This window comes from Alligator sinensis, unplaced genomic scaffold (genome assembly GCF_000455745.1).
Source record: "Alligator sinensis unplaced genomic scaffold, ASM45574v1 scaffold400_1, whole genome shotgun sequence".
NCBI classification, from domain to species: Eukaryota; Metazoa; Chordata; order Crocodylia; family Alligatoridae; genus Alligator; species Alligator sinensis.
Genome location: NW_005841897.1, coordinates 3,704,304 through 3,725,366, shown reverse-complemented (window position 1 = coordinate 3,725,366; position 21,063 = coordinate 3,704,304).

Sequence of the window (21,063 nt, the reverse complement as noted above, 5' to 3'; positions counted from 1 at the left end):
AGGAAAGAGTTGAGAGTGATTTAGTGCTATCACCATTAAAATATCTTTAACTCAGTAAGCAGGTGTCAGTATAAGGGAACTGAACAGCCAGCCCTTTTATCCTTAACATGAAGTTGCTGCCACTTCAAGAGCTGGCTGTGTGGGAAGTTGTTTGTCCAAAGTGGGCAGTGTCCAGACTGAATGGTTGTTGCTATTACAATAATTTTTATTCAGTAATTCTTGGGAGAAGAGGTCAAGATGTAGAGGGTAAATTTATGTATAAAAAACATTTTGCTTTTACAGAGTTGGGGTTTCCTAGCTTTTTTAACACATGTAACCCTTCGGTCTCAAAGTTTCAACTCCATGTACCCCTTTATATTTTTTTCTTGTTTTTAAAGGAGGAGAGGGGCAGATCAAGGCCCTGCGGTAAGAAAGGGAGTGGGGCTGGGGCAGGTGCTGCATAGGTGAAAGGAGAAAATAAATTATATGGGGGGGGACTGAGCACACATGTGTGCACCCCCACAGCAGGCAAGTCTGTCGGGGAAAGGGATGGGGGGAGGAGAAAAGGCCACGGGGGGCTCCCCTTGTCCCACCACCTGGCCTGGCCAGGGCCCCAGTCACCCCAGCCCCTGCTCCTGCTGCACCCCCTCCCTCACCACAGGCACCTTGATCTGCCCCCCAGCCGCATGGCAGTGAGTGGGGAGTGGGGCTGGGGCTCAAGACACCCGCAGTACAGGAGGGAGTGGGGCAGGGGCAGGCGCGAATCATTCACCGCTCCCCCTGCCCTACTCCCTCCTGTACTGTGGGGATTGTCCCACAACCCGGCCTGACTGGGGCCCAATTCACTGTGAATGGGGCCTCAGATGGGCTGGGTTGTGGGACAATCAGAGCCTGGAGGCTTGTCCAGGGGCACGGCATAGGGACGCTGTCACAGGGCACTAAGGTGCCTGCTCCTAGAAGAGCAGAAACTGCCTGGGGAGAGCCCTAAGAGACAGGCAGAAGCCCAGGGCAACAGGCTAGTGAGCAAATTAGCCTGCACCTGTGCCTGGTCAGCTGACCAGAAGAGGCAGGGCCCTGGGCCCATATAAACCCCAGGGTGGAACTAGGGAGGGCCAGTGGCCAAGGGGGAAGGAGCCCTCCTAGAGGAAGTGAAGGGAAGAGGCCTGACTGTAAGTTCTGCTCCTGGTAATGTTAAGGGGCAGAGCACACCTTATGTAGCTTGAGTTATGGTATAACCTAGGGGCTTGCATTTTTCACTTTTGTTTATAAGACCAGTGGTTTGGGTGAGGCTATTGAGGAAGGATGAGGCTTCATTAGGGGCCCACGGCAGTGTGGGGACCCTGGCGCCAGTGTGGGCACGGTATATGGGGTGCACAGACCCTGGCACCAAAGGGTGCAGTGTTTGGGGGGTGAACAGACCCCGGCACCAGTGTGGGTGCAGAGACCGGGACAGGGCTGCAGGGAGCCCAGCGCCAGTGTGGGCACAGAGACCGGGACAGGGCCGCAGAGAGCCCTGTAAACCCAAGGGCCAAGTGAGACCAAGCCCTCAGAGGGACATTGTGTCAATACCATCTGCAAGGCTTGGGGCATGGTAAAGGGAAGGTTTGGAGCCACACATATAGCCCATAAGGCTGGGGTGTCCTGAGACATCCATTGTGAAATGGGACCCACGAGGGGTCCAGGAACCCACAGGGTTCAGAGGGTCTATCAGAACCATGGCCAAGTAGACTTGAAGGCAGCCTCCCTGTTTTTTATAATTACATCAAGATGTGGCGGGTGAGAATAGAGGGTGCCCATTGGGTCGAATTGGCACGGTCGAGGGGCCTTAGGGGTAACACAGCCATCCTTGGGGACCCCATCCCATGACAGACGTGAGATGCGGCATGTGAGGCATGGCAGAGGGGCACAGCACATCCCCCCCGCCCCAGCTCCCCCACAGTGTGTGCAGCTGTAAGAGCTACCCGCCTGCACCCCTCGACAAGCTGGCAGTGGTGGCACTGGGAGCGAGGCTACAGGAGGGGCTGCAGCCACCCCAAAATTTGCTGTAGCTCCCCCAACCCTCTCCCAGCACAGCCTGGCCCAACACCCACACTGGGAACAGCCCAGTGCTTCCCCGGCCCCAACCTGCAATGGCCCACAGCCTACCCTGCCGTGCCCTGCCCTGCCCTGCCCTGCCCAGCATGCTGATCCCACCCCTACCCCACCCCTCACCATTCAGACCCTCGCAGCTCTGCTGCTGCTGTAGCAGCCAATCAGGACAGTGAGCTGGGGTAGGGGGCAGGGAGGTGCTGCGGTATGTTGTGTGGGGCTGGCAGTGCCCGGACCACCCTCCCCCTCCCTTGGGTAAGAGGCGAACACACCAGGGTGCACTCCATCCCTGCCCACCCACCCACCCACCCACATGTATCCCCTACAACCTTTTTAAGTACCCCTGGGGGTACACATACCCCCAGTTGACAACCCCTGTCCAGCTCGTATGATGAACTGAGATGAGTGAAGTGCAGAGTGCTCCAAGTCCTAGTTTGATTCAGATGCATCTCAGGGCTTTACTTCACCTTACAGTGAGCCACAGAAATATTGATTGGTGTTAGTGCTAGCTTGGGGTTTAGACCAGTCACACCCTTAGCCTAGAAACCTTCTCTTACTGTCTTCTACCTGCACAGCTCTGACTTGTCACTAGAGGCCTGGTGAGCAGGGGCAAACCTAGGACCTGTAGCTGTGAATTGCCACTAGAGGGCTGGTGAGCCAGAGCAGGCTTCTGTCCCTCTCTATGGTTGCGGGTGTGAGAGATACTGGGATGCTGGAGGATTTCAGCTTGGGCAGCACATCTGTGGAGAGTAGCCCCACCTTAATGGAACAGGAGCTGCATAAGTGCAGACAGAGGTAATGCTGCCCTGGAGTGACTTAACTTTGAGCCACATAATGAGTACTTAAAACTAGGCCTGTGCGAGTCGGCAGTGATCCAATCCAGCTTCAGACCCGGCCACTTCGGATGGCCGCGATCCGATTCGGAGCTCCGGACCGGGTTTCCGCCTCGATCCGGCCAAGATCCGCCTTGGAGATCCGGCCATAGGGTATAATGGGGAGTCAATGAAATATCTATAACTTTGTTGGTTTTTGTCCTATTTGGATGAAACTTGCAGGGAGGGGAGCCTCTGCTGAGAGCGTGAAACCTGCCAAGTTTCTTGGGGCAGCTGATTGTCTGTATTGATTCTTTCCTCTCCTTAGTCTGGTTTTGTAGGTGCTAATTGATGGCAATGAACTGGCTACATTAGGTAGGTCCTGTGTATTGAGCTGATTCCTGAGTGAATCATGATTGATTGGTAACTGGTAACACAATAGCTTAGCAGCCAGGCTTGCAGTAGTGTCTCTCAAGACAGACACAGTCAGTCCCACACGCAGCCATGGCACAAGTTTTGTCTGTCAGCAGCTAGAGGTGCAGGGCCCCAGAACTCCCCTGCACTGATCTCCTCGACAGCTGGCAGGCTTCGTGGCCTCAGCAGGGGCCACCATCCCTGCAGCTGTCACCCCGCTGCACCAACACACACCCAGGGTCACCCATGGCATGAGTTTTGCTTGTCCACAGCTTGAGGTACAGTTCCCCCTAAGCGCCTGCACCAATCTGCTTGAAATTTGGCAGGCTTTGTGGCCTCAGCATAGCCACCCCTGCAGTTTTGACCCCTTGTGTTGTAACGTGTAGACATGACAGGAGTTTTGCTTTCAAGAATTTGGGGTGCAGTCCCCCCCCCCAAACCCATGGACCAATCTTCTTGAAACCTGGCAGGCTTCATGCTGTCAGCAGAGGCTACCACTCCTGAAAATTTCATCTGAATTGGACAAAAGCAACAAAGTTATAGATATTTTATTGTTTCCCCATTATACCCTATGGCCAGATCTTCGAGGTGGCTCCGAAGCGCTTTGGGAGCTCCAAACTGCTTCGGGAAACCTAACAAGCCCAGCGCTTCTACCCGGATGTGCTGCTTCGGACCCCGAAGCGTCCAAAGCTTCTCCGGATCCAAAGCTCTGTCCGAAGCTTCACACAGCCCTACTTAAAACCACTTGAAACTGTTAATGTGCGGACAGTCCAGGGGTTAAGAGCTCCATGAGCCACCCAGAATTACCATTTAACCAGGTCCTCAGGTCTCCAACACTGTTCTGGAAACCTCCTGGTAAACATGAACCATGAGAGTCCTGATGCATTTGTTTCCTTTCTTTTACTACCTGTGTAGGTTTTAATATGGCACGTCTTCATAGTATCTGGCATCTGCACAACTCCAGATACTAATAAGAACTCAGAAAGGAGGTCTAAATGAAACTCCAGAACTCCTCCAGGAGGTCAGGGAAGGAAGGGTTATATTGCCCATTTTACAGACATACATAGGCAGTTTAAATGATTACCCAAGCTCCCACAGGAAGATTCCAGAGATATATATTTAATGCAAGTCTTTTCCATTCCAGTTGAGAAACCTAAATTTGATATCTTCTTCCTTCACATAAAACCAAGGTGCAGATCCAAAAGGGAGACTTGTCTATTGGATCATTAGTTTTGTGCTGTAACTTTTCAGGCATTATGATCATTGGCATGTTGTCCCTAGAGGACCCAGAAGTTCACAAAATGCACAACATTTTTATAAAATCATTTTTTACAAGGGGAAACTTTGAATTCAGTTGTAGGAATTGGAGAGTTTTGGCAAGGTTTTTATTTTATCACAATTGATTGTTTAATTCCTGGACACAACTGAAAGTGAGTATTTTAGGTCCTCTTTATAGTTTCTCTTCATCCTTTACGTCTACCTACTTGTCCTGCATCCTGAATGATGCCACACTCCTCGTACTAGTCCTTTCTAGAGCAGATAAAATCTCAGGCTAATAAATTCTGCCCACCTTTTCTTCAGCTAGACACAATACCAAAGGGGATGTTTGCAGAGAAATGTTCAGGGAGTTAGCTGTTGCAATTTGCACTGACGTAAATGGAAGTGATGTAGTCAATGCCCCAAGCCCCCAAACTCATCCACAGGCCTTGCAGAACAACAACACTGGCAAGGATTTTCCCTTTTTATGTTTATCCTCTGGCTTTTCTGTAAAGTCAGGTGTTATTTAGAGAAAGCAGTTTGATTTCAACCCCCCACCAAAATGAGGCTAACACACTTCACAAGGCCTTCTTAGTTCTGTTCACCTTAATAACCTAAAAGTCAGATTTCAGGAGTCTGTGTGCATGTGCCTGTGTGTATTGGCAGGGAGGGGGGAACACTTGGAGAAATGAGCAATTGCCCTCTGAAGGCAGAATGAAAATCTCAATTCCCTTTAAGCCCCCTTTTTAAAAATTGCAGTGTCTTTCTGTGCTTCATGTGACTGTCTAGAAGAACCTAAACAGCTAGCAAAGCCTGCATGGGAAAGCTGCAAGGCAAGGAAGACCAAAAAAAAAAAAAATGCAGCATTAATTAATTGCACTTGGATACGCACACACATGCTCAAGCCGGCCACTTCTTTCTTTCTCCGAGGCATCCACAAACTTCATTGGCGATGGTTTCATTAACCAACTGCTTCCTCCAGGGTTGTCCTATTTGTGGCAGCTCAGCAGACGCTGCTGCTTGTTGTCTCTCAGTCGGTTCCTGGGCAGCGTGGGGGGGGTGGAGAGGGAGGATTTGTTTTGATTAATATTAACATTGTGTCTGTAGCTCTTTCCCAACTGTTTTAGCAGGTGATTTCTCTTTCAGCCAGACATTGATCCACTGATACGTACACAAGGCGATGCGGATCGATGTTCAAAATGCAGGCACAGCATGCCTGGCTCTTTTTATTTATCTCTCCCTTTACTTATTCATTTGTTTACTTATATTTTATTTTCAGCGGCTGCAATCCATCACCCTGTAGCCCTTTATGTCTGGGGGCTCCAGTCAGATGGCTTCTGAGGGCCGTTCTGATAGACTCGGGCTGGCAAAATTGCCAATGAAACAGTGTTATAATCAACCTGGCAGTCACTGTCTGCTTCTGAATATTATCGTTCTAATCCTGTTTGTCAGGACGGCGCTGTTCAACACTTTTTCCCTCGCCCCCCCTCCCCTCGCCATCCGCCCTGCTCTGCTGCGCACCCTTCTTTCTGTCGCAGCCTCTCTCCTTTACAGATTTGCGGTTCTCAATGCGTGCTCCCCCTCCCACCAAATCTCCTTCACCATTGCACATCCCTCTGCCGCGCCTCCCCCTTCCTGCCTGCCCCCTCGCTCTGACCCCCTCCTCCCGCCACATCCTCCTCCTCCTGGAGCTGCATCTCTCCTCTCCAGATCCGCTGTAATTGACATTTTCCATCTGACAGGTTCTGTTTTCCCTTCCTGCAGTTGCTAAGGAAACAAGCGACAGGGCCCTCAGCCGGGGAGCGGTTAGCTGCCTTTATTGGCTGCCTGTCCACAGAAATGTCACTCTTGCTAATGAACATTGGGCAAAAAGTTAAAACCCAACCACAACAAAATGCAACACGAAACCAAGTTCGGGTTAAATTAGGGGGAAACAAAAAAAATCTCTCGGTAGCGTCAAACCTCTAGCCTCCCAACGAACGGGTTTGCTTTCCCACCCCAGCATACCAAACAATTAAGCAATGTGAGCTCAAGTACCAGACAGGACTCCAGTTCCTTTCTTTCTTTGTGGAACAGGAAATTTTCTTTCCTGTGCCAGCACCATACCCTCGTGGGGCTCCGGTGAGGGACGCAGAAGGATGCTGTAAATCAGCCCGGCAAAATTTAACTTGGGCCAAGTAAATTACCACTAGTTTTATCGTTGTAAAAGACAAGCCTGGGCCGGGAAACTTCTTTACCAATTTTGCAAGAATTCAATATACGTATTATATTTGCAGAGTGTGTCATGGTCTAGATACTGTGTATACACGAGGGGGCAGGATTAAAATTGAACAGGTAGCTCCATCATTGCTGTTTCCTGATTTTTAATATTGCACTTGACAATATTAACATTCTTCTGATGTGAGCTTTATTTGTATTAATGGCATTTCCTATTTTTTAAGAATAAAATGAACAAGCATAGAAATGTGGTTGTCAGAGTTATAGGGCTAGCTGCACATAGGGCCCCTACCTAGTTTCACCCATATCCCTTTAGGTCTCCAGCTTCTTGGCTTTACCTCTTTTGGGATGGAAAGCCACAATTCTTCCACTATCAGACTCTCCGACTGAGTTTGGACATCTGTGTTTTCTTCTGAGTGTGTGGTCAGGGGGTTATATAGTGACCAAACAGATTTCTTAAAATAATTGATCATTTCAGCAATAAACAATTTAATCAACAAATAATGAATAGTTAGAGAAAGAGGTTCAAAAACAGCAAACAGTCTATGTATGCCTCTGTCTTATCTACAGCCCTACTATCCTGTGATGAGGACCCAAGCAGGTTTAGTTTCTTCAGACACCCCAAAGAAATTCCTGTCTCTCTATTTCATGCCCTTGCACACCTATGCTTTTATGAGAGAAAATCCCTTTTAAAACTACTACAGTCCTTTTGATTGGTGGTGTGCCTGGGCTTTTTTCTGTAATTGCAGTCATTGTCTCTTAACAGCCCTCAAGCACTGGCAGAGAACTGACTTATCTTGACGTCATTCTGCTTCCTTTCTGCATGTTTTTCCTTACAGCCCCCTATTAAACTAAATCAATACACAGTAAACATCTCAAAATCAAATCAACATAAAGGATTCATAAATTATTACAAAGCGCCTCCAATTCAGTGACAGTCGTCTTGTTCGACTATTTGCTAGATCGCAGTGGAACGCTCTGTGTGACATTCCATGGGAACGTAGCTCTTGCTTTATTCTGTACGTATTTTATACCATATCAAAAAAATCAAGAATATTTCAGAGCTTTGCTGCTTTCGTCAGCAATGCTTATATGTCTATCTTGATACTTCTATATGGCCTATCAGCATAGGACCTTAATTCCTCACAGACCTTAATAAATGTGTACTCCTAATGTTGCCTTTAGCTAGAGAAATAACAGCGTCCCCATTTTACAGATGAGAAAATGAGGCACCAAGAGATTAAGTGATTTGATGCTGGTCACATAGGAAATCTATGGCAGAGGTGGGAAATTAGCCAAGATTTTCTACATGCTGGTCTAGTGGCTTAATCATAAAGCCATAATTCTGTATTCTTCCCTTCCCCTCCCCTGCTTCCTATATCACACTAAGGGAGCTATTTTGGATGTTGCCGACCTGCATGTATACCCCCTCTCAATTCATACTCTACACCTGGCTGTGTACAAAGACAGGAATTGCACTCTGTTATGCTTAAAGCTGCACGATCAACACAATCTGGACACGCAGTGTATTCAATGAAAAAATTCTGTTATTTTATATAAGGATTCATTTGCATTTCCAGTGAAATTCCTAAAGACCTTAATTTCATTATTTAACAAAATACAGTGCACACTCACAACGTACGGTTTATGCTCTTTCTGACCCAAATCTGATTTTGAGGTACATCTTCAACCTATGAACTATATCTCTGCCAGATTTCAGGTTCTCGTGGTCATCTGCTTTTTTGTGGCTTGTGCCAGTATTGGGACTGCAGAAATACCAGTGGAAAGGAGTTCTTGTACGGGTACTCCTCACTTAACATCGTCCCAGTTAACATTGTTTTGTTATTACGTTGCTGATCTGTTAGAGAACATGCTCATTTAAAGTCGCACAATGTTCGGTTATAACATTGTTTGGCTACTGCCTGCCAAACAACATGGGTAATTACTGTAACGTAACTGGATTCACTTAACATCGTTTGACTTAAGGTCACATTTTTCAAGAACGTAACTTTGACATTAAGTGAGGAGTGGCAGGAAAACAGTTCTACTGGTTTTGCACATCCAGAAGTGCACATGGATCAAATGAGCCTTGGAAAAGCAACTGGAATGCTGAGCATTTATCAAAACCATACCTGAACTGCAACGCCACACCCTCATTTATACAAGGTCCTTTTTATACCATTTTGGCAGTGTGAGGGACCTTGAAGTCAGAGGTTTACACTGATAGAGCTGAATAAAGAGGCTGTATTGTAAATGAGAACCTGGACTAAATCATGGGAGCTTCACCCATCACTTCCAGACATCAAGGCATCTGCACTCTGTAGTTTATAACAGAACTAGTTTTGGGAAAGATTCAAACACTGTGGAAGTTCAGTTAGCTTCTGAAAGGTTGGCCAGCTACTCGGTACCTCTGGTCTTTGATTCACAGAAGTTTAGGGCTCGAAGGGACCTTGTGAGATCATTGGGTCCATCCCCCTGCTCTGGGCAGGAAAGACTGCTGGGGTCAAATAACCACAACAAGGTGTGTGTCCAGTCTCCTTTTGAAGATCTCTGGGGTGGGTGCCTGCATCACCCCAACTAGGAGTCTATTCCAGTGTCTGGTCACACAAATTGTGAAGGAGTTTTTCCTTGTATCTAGTCTGAAACCTCCTTCTAGGAGTTTATGACCATTGCTCCTAGTTTTCCCCTGGGGCGCTTTGGTTAATAGTTGTTCACCTAGCCCCTGATGTATTTGTAAGCTGCCACCAAATCCCCCAAAGTTTTCTCTTTTCTAGGCTGAACAGTCCCATATCTGTCAGCCTTTCCTCGTACGGCTTGCTCTTCAGGCCTGTAATCGTACGAGTGGCTCTTCTCTGGACTCTCTCAAACTTCTCCACATCCTTCTTGAAGTGTGGCACCCAGAACTGGATGCAGTACTCAAGCTGCAGCCCCACCAATGCCGAGTAGAGCAGAAGAAGAACTTCCTTAATTTTACTTGAGATGCATTGGTTGATGCATGCCAGTGTATTGTTTGTTCTGCTAAATGTAGCATCACACTGGTGGCTCATACTCATTTTATGGTCAATTATGACTCTCTGGTCCCTTTCAGACATGGTGAGCTAGCATAGCACCACTGAGCCTGTAAGTTTGTTGTAGATTGTTCCTCCCCAGATGGAGCGCTTTACATTTCTCAGTGTTGAACAGCAATTGGTTCTGGTCCACCCATCTAACTAAGCTGTCTAGGTCCTCCTGGATCATCAGCCTACCCTGATATGCAGCCGCATTCCCCCACAGCTTAGTGTCATTGGCAAACTTTGCCAGTATGCTTTTCACCCTCACATCCAGATCATTGATGAAAATGTTAAAAAGCACTGGTCCAAGTACTGAACCCTGAGGAACCCCACTGGCTACCATTCGTAAGGTCGACACAGATGCATCTATTAGTACTCTCTCGGTCCAACCCCGCAGCCAGTTTCCTAGCCATCTGACAGTTGAATTGGTGAACCAATGGTCCCCTAGTTTTGCCTTGAGAGCCTCATGGGACACCAAGTCAAAGGCCTTCTTAAAGTTCAAGTAAATGACGTCAACCTCATCTCCCTTATTCAGGTGGTGAGTAACCTGGTCATAGAGAGAGATCAGGTTAGTCAGACATGACCTACCCGTGACAAAACCGTGCTGGCTGTCATTCAGAATTTTGCCTTCTACTAACTTATTGCATATGGACTCCTTAAGAAAATTTTCAAGAATTTTTCCTTGAGGTCAGGCTGATCGGCCTGTAGTTCCCTGGGTCCTCTCTCCTCCCCTTCTTGAAGATGGGCACAACATTTGCCCTCTACCAGTCTTCTGGGACCTCTCCTGGGCACCACAAATTCTCAAGAGAGGTTCACCAGTGGTCTTGCAGTAACTTTAGCTAGTTCATTTAGCACTCTCAGATGGAGTTCATCTGGTCCTGCTGACTTATAGTTATCCAGCCTCTCTAGCTGTTCTCTCACCAGCTCTACATTGACTGTTGGTAGGTGATCATCCCTACTATGACTGTTCTGTGTCATATTTGCATTTGGCAGGCTATCACTGTTAGACTGGTGGAATACAGATGCGAAGTACTCGTTCAGGTGTTCAGTTTTCTCCATGGTGTTAGTGATCAAATGTCCAGATACATTGAGCAGTGGTCCCAAGTTTCCACTGATTTTTTTTCCTCCTGTTACCTACATAACTATAGAAGGACTTCTTATTGTCCTTGATTTTGGTTGCTAACCTGAATTTGGTCACCACTTTTATTTTTTTAATCTGCCTTCTACAGGTGTAGGCCAATCTTCTGTAGTTTTCCTTGGGGCCTGTTCCTAGCTTCCATTGTTGCTAAGCCTCCCTTTTCCTTCTCAGAAGATCTGCAACTTCCATATCAAGCCAAGATAGCCTCCCAGCCCCTGTGCCACCTTTTTTGCATAGAGGTATGGACAATTTCTGTGCACATGTCCTTGAGGAACAACCACTCTTCATCCACACATTTCCCTGTGGTCCAGGATCCCATTGGGCATTACTCACTAAAGTCCTTAGCTTATTGAAGTCAGCTTTTTTTAAAGTCAAGAATTTGTACCTTACTGACAGATTTCCCAGCCCTATGACAGACAATAAAAGTGATAGTTTTGTAGTCAATGTCACCTAGGTTACCCTCTATCTTCAGATCACTCACCAGGTTGTCCCCATTGGCCAAGACTAAATCTAGGAGTGCATTTCCTCTGGTCAGCCTGTCTACTTCATGAGACAGGTAGAGCTTGTCGATGCAAGTCAGGAATCTATGCGGCCGGTTAGATCTGGCCAATTGTTCTTCCCAGGAGATGTCTGGGTAGTTAAAGTCACCCATGACGACCATATCCTGTGCTCTTGCAGCCTCTTCCAGTTCTCTGGAGAATTCCAGATGTAGTTCCTCATCTTGATCTGGAGGTCTGTAATATATTTCCACAGCTAGGCCCCTTTTACCACATCCCTCTCCCCCCGCCCCCAGTATCTTGACCCAGAGGGTCTCAAGTCACCCTTCCTTAGTATTAATTTCAGCTTCCAAGGAGGTGTCCTGCTCCTTTACATATAGAGCTACACCTCCACCCTTCTTCCCTATGTGATCCCTCGTATGCAGGGTGTAGCCCTCCATAGCTATGGTCCAATCATGGGTAGAGTCCCACCAGGTCTCTGTTAGGCCTACAATATCATAGTCCCTGCTGGAAAGCAGGAGGGCCAGTTTCTTGTGTTTGTTCCCCGTACTCCTGGCATTTGTGTACAGGCATTTGAGCCCTCCATTGGAGGTCCTTGGTTTCCTGTCACGTTGAGGGAGCTCCATTCCCTCAGCTTGTGCTGTGGTGTCCTTCCTGTCGTCTCCTGTTGTAATGGTTGTTTGTTTGTTGGCCCCTGGGCTTGCCCTACTCATTGTCCCCCCCATCCCATGGCGATCTTAGTTTAAAGCCCTGTCAGGAGGTCCACCATCCTGGCTGAGAAAACAGCCTTCCCCTTCGGCATGAGGTGGATACTGTCCCTTCCCAGGAGACCTCTGTCACTGAAGTGCGTGCTGTGGTCAAAACCCTCTCAGTAGCACCATCGCTGGAGCCTTCGGTTCACCTCTTTGATACTTCCGTCTCTCCTAGGCCCGCAGCCTACATCCATTATTTTTGAGCAAACTCTAATTCCCTTTTACTAATGCCTTCTTCACTGCCCTCAGTGCAGTATTGATTGTAGAAAGAAACGTGCACGCAAATGGACAACATTTTTTTATTATATGGTTTCAGAACTACACCTCTCTTCAGAAGGTGGGACAAATGCCAAGTGAGAGTCAGGGGTCTTCATGAAGCGTCACAAACTGAAACAGATGCTTTGCATCACTTGAGATATAAAAAATGGTTAATTTGGTAGGCTATTGGATAAAGGAAATAAAATAATTGTTATAATCATGACCCAAAGTATTCAGTGCATTCTGAGAAATAAGCCAAAGTAGACCCCAAGAAGTTTTGTCTTGGTCACCCAGCTCATGCTTGACCTGTTCATGGGCACCCAGCTCATGCATGACCTGAATCAGGTTTGCATGCCCTGTTTTTCCTGATTGCTCAAGGAGCAAAAGGCTATGCTGAAATTCTTACGATCCGGACTAGCAGCTGGCAGTGAAGGCCGGGAACAGAGTGCACTGTTAGTGAGAGAGAAGATGCAATCCACACTGCATGGTTCCAAGCAATGCTTCATTCATGTGAGCGCTAGACTCCCATAGCACAGGCCACGTGCTGGCCAGTTTTTCCAGCCCCTTTGCTGATCTCAGCACTGAAGAGAATCTAGGGCAGAATATGAAGTCTTCGTTTCATATTGTCACTTATTTGTCCACAACAGTCCCTAGGCTTTGAACAAAAAATTACTGTGAATGACAAGGCCAAAGCTCTTCTGCTTGGAAATAGTTAACAAGTCCTAGCTAGTCACATGTGTGGCAGGGGTGAAGGATTAAAAGAAGGGGATCAGAGTTGAGTGAGGGGAAAGGAGGCCTGGCTAGCTAAAGCCAGGGGAAAGGTTCTGGGGAATTGTTGTCCGGGGCTTTTTGGTTGATTTCCTTTGTGTTTTTGTGATTATTTTTTTTGGCAGACAATGAACAAGCCCCGTGGAAAGGACTGAGGCTTGGAGCTTTATTTCCTTGCCCTGACTGGTGAAGCCACCCACCAGCTTACTTCCTGGTGTTCTGCCTGCCTCTGTGGGTGAATGCTGGCTTTTTAGTGGCAATGACTGGGTCGGTTATACAACAACGAGGAAGTGGTGAAATAACAGCACGAGGAATGTGCTTGAATGAGTATTCAAACGTGAACATAACGAGGGCAGTCAGTGTAACACTGAGTCCTGAGGGACACAGGAGCTTTGGTTTGACTTTTATTTCTTTAAAAAGAAAACCCAAGCCTTCCCACCCCCTGGGTATTATTTTCAAATTAATTACTCTCATTACATTAATTGTGTGAGTGCCTGTTCCATTTCCACCTTCCCCCCCCCCCCCCCCCCCCACCTTCATTCAATAGGCTAGAGTATAACAGTGCTGCTAAAAATACAAAACCTAGGAATCGCACAGCAACAATTAATCCGGAAAAAAGAATGCTATTGCTGCACGCACTGTCCTTGTTTAACAGATAACAAATAAAAATTAATAAATGAGCCTCTGTTAGAATACTACCTCCCCCTAGGTATAATGCTGATACATTTCTCCCTCACTTGGGGGTTGGCAAATGTTGGCTGTTTAAAGGCAAACCGCAAATCTAAAATGAAAATTGAGTTCTGCCTTGTCATATGCCTTGCATGCCCCTCAAACCAGTCTGTGGTGGGCATTCAACACAGCAGAGCAGTATGTTTTAATTTATCCAGTATATATTGTTAGATTATAAGCCCCTTAGGGCAGGGTTCTCATGTTTTATACCACTAAGGCACTGTGCACACCTATTGCACCATATAAATACCTTTCATGAATTGAATTTGTCCTCCTGCTGTGAAATCCTCCCCGTTTGCATAAATATCCTAGAATATATCATTCTGTGACCATGTTGATGCCAGGGCTTGCATGGGGATTCTGGTATCAGCGATGTCGCAGAATGCTGTGACAAACTAGGATGTGCCAGGGGATTGAGGAGTGAAATAAAGGCAGGGAGATAAGATTTTAAAAAGCAAAATAAATTCAAATGTGTTTTCTGTGCTAAAGGTCCCCAAAGCCTGGTGAGTAGAGACATTCAGTGCACATTGCAAAGCTTGACTCCATTTCAGTTTTAGTGTTGTATTCTATAGTACTGCTTAATGGCTAGTTAGAAGTAAAAGACAATTAGGTCAGCCTGCCTTCCTCCAGCTAGGGCAAGATTACAGGATTGTTCCCATTCTCGGTCTAATCTGTGTTGAAACACTTCAAGTGGGAGGGTTCCCTCACTTCTTTAGGGATGCCATTCCATAGATCTCGCCATACCAGTCTCCTACTCAGTCTGCTGCATTCTCTTTTTCTTAATTTCAACCTATTACTTACATTTTCTCCCCCTTTCTAACACTCTGAATAGCCCCCCCTGCCCCCCCTTGGTCCTTTAACATAATAATATTTACATTTCATGTTTATATTTACTAGGTGGGGGGCAGAGCAGAGCATGGCTTAGCATGGCCATATATCCCTATAGCCAAGCTAAGCCATGAACCAGAAGCTGGCTGCCAGAGGACAGGGGTCTGGACTAGAATCTGGAGTAAAAGGGGTAAGGAGTCAGCAAGGTAGTCTGGAGAAGAAGGGATCAGGCTGAAGTCTGGAACAAGGAGTCTGCAGGCAAAAATCAGGAACCAGAATGAAGCTAGGAAGACAAGCAGGACCCAAGGAACAGGAATCTAGGAACTGACAAACTGGCCCTAGGAACAAACAGGAACAAGGCCTAGAAAACCAGGAACAAGGAAGCAGAAGCCCCAGGCTAACCAGAGAGAGAGCTGTCCTGCTGAATAACCTCCTGGGCACTGAAAGGGCTGCTGTATACAAGCAGGCAGCCGTACCTGTGCAAGCAACCAGGATCAGTCAGGGGCAATACAGCCGGCTTGCTGCCCTGATTCCTGACAGTCTGTTATGTCTGTTCAGCTGTATCCATTTATCGTGATAGCTATGTAAATATCCGTATATCCACATTTTCATACAGTGCCCATTTCCTTCATCTGGAAATGTCCATGCACTACCTTAGTGCCCACCATCTAAAATTGCCTACTCAATATTGTATTCCTATTCAGTGAGATTTTTCCTCACTTGAACCAGAGGATTCGAGTGGAGATGTTCAGGATTTATACCAGTATGAACGGCATTAAACTTTGACCCAGTGCCTATGGAGCTGTGCTACCAGAACAGGTCAAAGGGGTTATGAGATAACCGAATACCTGAAATGGGCAAAGAATCTCTAGACCTTTCATGGGGTGAGAATGAGGAAGGACAGAGGAGCGGGTACGCTCCAGTCAGTAGACATGCACAGATGTTACATGTTTCATGTGACGAGGCTGCTAAAAGCGCTCTATAGCCATTAACATAACAGACATTCAGAGCTGCGGAGCGCTTTAAAAATGGAAGATCACATAAAAAGTTAACCCTCATCTGATGTGGTAACAGATGAAGGCACTTTGGGGCAGAGCGTGCACTGAGGGTTATTTTGGGCTGATTCTGCCTGCATCCCAGGGGTGTTTGTGGGGCTGGGCTGGTGCCCTATCCCCGGGCTATCACAGAGGGGAGATGGAAGCAGCTCTGTCTCCTTCCTGTGCAGCCAGGCAGGGCGGGGAGGGGGGAGGGAGCCCCACCCCACCCCACCCCACCCCCAGCTACCCCTCCTGGGGGATTGGGGGAAGCTGGGCTGTGCCCGTGAAGTGGGAGGTTTCTGTTTCCTCCCCACCTGAGCTGGGGGAGGCTAACACTATCAAGCAGCTTATGTTGGGGGTGGGGGAGAAGCAAACTCCACCCTGCCTCGCAGGCCCAGCCCAGCTACCCAGAGCCGAACCAGGCCTGTGGAGTGGGGCTCTCCATTTCTCCTCATCCCACCCCAGCTCCAGGTGCCTCTGTGAAGCAGCTCACATGGTGGGGTGGGGGAGAAGGGAGCCCCCCCACCCACCACCACACGGGACTGCCCCAGCTTACCCAAGCTGGGGTCTTGGGGGGAGGCTGACTGTGCCTGCGAATTGGGGGGGACTCCGGTTTCCCCCTCCTGCCCCAGTTCCCGGCGCAGCAGCCAGGAGGCTCCCACCGTCCAGCAGCTCAGGGGCGAAGGAGTGTGTAACGAGCAGGTCCGCTTCCCAGGGGGAGCTTTGTGAAGCGCCATACTTGGAGCACCTCCCCAGCAAGCTGCATAAAAGTTTGTACGCACCCGGTGAGTGCAATCTGAGTGGTGATGTATTGTACATGATTGTTACATGCCAAGAGTAAAATGTAAGCTGCAGCATAGTTGTGCTTGTAGTGCTTTTGTATCCGGTGGTTGTAGAAAACAAATGTAACTTGCACTGACCTGATATTCTGGGAGTGTTCACACCTCCCGATTCAAAGTCAGCGCTGGTCCAAGCAAATCTCTTGCAGTAAAGTTAGTGAGATCTAAATGCATACATAGGTTGCATTCAAGTCTGATTACTTCCAAGTACCAGGAAGAGCTCTCTTCAGCTCTCCCAAAGATGCTTCTGCAGATAGGTTGTGAAAACTTTGGAGCCGCATGTATCAGAATTACAGGCGAAGCCTTCCAAAGTATAACAGTCACTAAGCCCCAGCAGTGCAATTGCATAATGAAATAATCCTTGGAATATTTTAAGAGGATTTTCACAGCAGTGTTTATTATCTAAAGTCTAAGCTGCTCTTAATGTCCTGACCAGTGTCTAAATAGAAGGGGAGAGCAATAGCTTGTTCTTTGAATCAGCACAACTTCAAGAAAGAAAATGTTTTTACTGGGACCCTGTGCCACTGAGAGCAGATCCTGGCCCAATAAACTACCAAATTACAAGAAATGAGACAAGGGGCATGGTGCTGTGTTGCCTCCTTGCTAGTACTTGTCTCCACCTGTGCAAAGCAGGCATAGAACATCACCACCAGCTCGAGGGGGTAGAGAATTCTAGTTTAATACATTTTATGCTCACTTTGCACAAGTTTCTATGATATAAGGTTCAAGGCAGTGGAGAATCGTACATTGGTCTTAATTCTGAGCTCCGTTGACGTCAGTGGAGATGCTTGTGATTTAGGTTGCTGTTAGACTGGAGTAGCTATTGTTGAAACTGAAGAAAGAACATGCTATAGATGTGGTTCCCAAGTTTTGCTTACAGTTTTGGTTCTGTATAGCCCAATAGCCTTACCATGAAACTTTTTCAGGCCCCTGACTTTTTCAATACTCTAGCATCAAAATCCACAAAACAGATAAACTTGAATGGTTTTGGTGATCAAATGGTTTCCAGTCTACTTAAAACCATGCCAAGGTCATCATGTATGTACCCCAGGGACATTCAGGGCAACCTAAGCAGAATTTTTAATAAGAAACATCAAATTTTGCGTCATTTCAACTTTATAGCGGACACCTGACTGCTTAACGCCTATGCTCAATTGTTTGTTGTGTTAACTGAAGATCATGTTCTAGGATATGTATAAATATTAATGAATGATATTTTGTATCAAATCTACAGTTCCCTGCTACTTTCCTAACTAAAGGCAGGAAGCTCAGAGGTATGTGGAGAAAATGGAAAAAAACAAAGGAAAATGATCCAATGAAATAAAGGTACAAATACAAAAATAAGACAGATTCACTTTAGTTTTAGTTTGATTTGGGAGTGAACATGGTGGTCAACTCTTTTTTGAGACAAAACGATTCATCCCTAGCCTTAGTTAGGAATAGTCAACTGTTGTAGACAATGTGAAGGGGTGTGAATATAGAGGAGAGAAAGAGGAGAACAAATGTGAAGGGGTGTGAATATAGAGGAGAGAGAGAGGAAAACCCCCATTCACTGCCATAATGACTGTCTGAGGCCTTGTAGCATGGGACGTTCAGCACGTTTTATTTAAATCATAGTAAGCATTCCTGTGCTGTATTAAAAGGTAGAATAGTTATTAAAAGGAAGAATATGGTCTGAGCAGTCGCACACTAATGCTATTGGGCATTACACATGCATATTAATGTGATGCAATAAATGCTGGTGCTTATCTTGCTGGATTTTATTGCTCCTGCATGCTGCATTTACACATGTGCCCAGGACCACAGCGCGTTAAGCCAGGTCAGAGCAGCCCACAAGGCAGGGGTCCTGGCGGGGTCAGCCTGCCAGCTGGGGGCTGCTCCAACCAGGCTCAAGGTGCTGCAGAGGGGCTGGCTGGGGCATGAGGGTGCTTCAGTGCAGGGCTTGTTGGCAGGCAGCTCCGGCACTGAAGCACCCTCATGCCCCAGCCAGCCAGGTCAGCGTCTACACATGTGCTGCTGTGGAATAAAAATTCTACAACAGGATAGTACTTGTATTTACAAATACTACCCTGCTGTGGAGTTGATTAGTTTACTTCAGCCTAATAGCCCTGCATGTGTAGACGCAGGGACATTTACTGCAGAGCTAACTAGTGTACTCTGCACTAACCTTCTTGTATAGATGTGCCCACCGTGGTCTCAACCTACTCTAAACAAGGCTGGAGCCATCTGTGCCCTCCCCCCAGATACTGACCCTGGCATCAGGTACCACAGCTCACATGTCTGCCTGCAAGGACATGCAGTCCCCATACCCAGATTCTGCAACCTCCCCACCATGTGGCCAGGACTGCCCAGCCTGGGACCGCCTGCCCCTGGCATGCCAGGGAGAGCCAGGTCTCTGCTTCTGTTCCTGGGAAAAGGGGAAGCTTCCTGGGGAGCTGAGTCCACCAGAGGGTGCTGCTTCTGCCGCTGGATCTGTGGGGTGAGCTGGGTCTCTGCCACTGGTAGTCTTGAACCAGCTCCAGTGCACTACTGGTTCTGCAGTGCTGCAGCCCTTGCACTGCAATGGAGTCTTCAACCAGCCTTGGTTCAGGTATACCATGGTTCGGCTGATTGTCAGTTCCAGCCCCACACCCCATCATAATCCTGAATTTGTATTATTGCCATGGAGTAATCCAATGACAGCTGAACATAGATTTCATAGACACTAGGGCTGGAAGGGACCTCGGAAGATCATCGAGTCCATCCCCTTGCCCCAGGGGCAGGAAGTCAGCTGGGGTCATAGGATCCCAGCAAGATAAACGTTCAAATGTCTCTTAGAGAAGTCCAGAGTAGGTGCTTGCACCACCTCTGGCGGCAGTCTGTTCCAGTCCTTGGGGGCTCAAACAGTAAAGAAGTTCTTCCTTATGTCCAGCCTGAAATGGTCTTGAAGGAGTTTGTGACTATTTGACCTTGTCATCCCTTGGGGCGCTCTGGTGAACAGGTGTTCCCCCACATCCTGATTTACTCCCCTTATATACTTATAGGAAGTCACCAGGTCCCCCCCTGAGCTTGCGCTTTTCCAGGCTGAAGAGTCCCATAGCTCTCAGCCTCTCATCATAAGGGCTGTTTTCCTGCCCTCTGATCATGTGCATGGCTCTCCTCTGGACTCTCTCAAGCTTCTCCACGTCCTTTTTAAATTGTGGAGCCCAGAATTGAATGCAGTACTCCAGATGCAACTTCACCAAAGCCAAGTACAGTGGGAGGATGACCTCCTGGGATTTGCTTGAGAAGCATCTGTGGATGCAAGCCAGAGTTTTGCTCACTTTACCAGCTGCAACATCACATGGGTGGCTCATAATCATCATGTGGTCTATCATGACCCCCAAGTCCCTTTCGGCCGTGGTGCTAGCAAGCATAACACTGCCGAGCCTATAAGCATGCTGTGGGTTTTTCTTCCCGAGGTGGAGTACCTGGCATTTTTCAGTGTTGAACACCATCAGGTTTTTGTGCGCCCATTTTCTGAGCCTGTCAAGGTCGGCCTGGATCACCATCCTGTCCTCGAGTGAGGATGCTTTACCCCAGAGTTTGGTGTCATCGGCAAACTTGGCCAGCCTGCTTCTGACACCAATGCCCACATCATTAATGAAGATGTTGAAAAGGATAGCCCCAAGGACAGAGCCTTGAGAGACCCCGCTGGTCACAGCGCAACACGATGATTGACTTCCGTCGACCACCACCCTCTGGGTCCGACCTCAGAGGCAGTTCCCCAGCCAGTGGACTGTGATGTAGCCGAGGCTGCAGTTTGCCAGTTTTTCTATGCGATAATCATGGGATACCATAGATTCATAGATTCATAGACATCAGGGCTGGAAGGGACCTCGGAAGATCATCGAGTCCAGCCCCCCGCCCAAAGGGCAGGAAGTCAGCTGGGTCATAGGATCCCAGCAAGATAAGCATCCAGTTTCATCTTGAAGGTGTTCAATGAAGGCGCTTGAACCACCTCCGGTGGCAGGCTGTTCCAGACCTTGGGGGCTCGGACAGCAAAGAAATTCTTCCTTATGTCCAGCCTGAAACGATCTTGAAGTAGTTTGTGACCATTCGACCTCGTCATCCCTTGGGGCGCTCTGGTGAACAAACGTTCCCCCAGATACTGGTGGTCACCCCTGATAAACTTGTAGGTGGCCATCAGATCACCCCTGAGCCTGCGCTTTTCCAGGCTAAAGAGCCCCAGGGCTCTCAGCCTGTCATCGTAGGGTCTGCTTCCCTGACCTCTGATCATGCGCGTGGCTCTTCTCTGGACTCTCTCAAGCTTCTCCACATCCTTTTTGAATTGTGGAGCCCAAAACTGGACACAGTACTCCAGCTGCGGCCTCACTAAGGCCGAGTACAGGGGGAGAATGACGTCCCGAGATTTGCTTGAG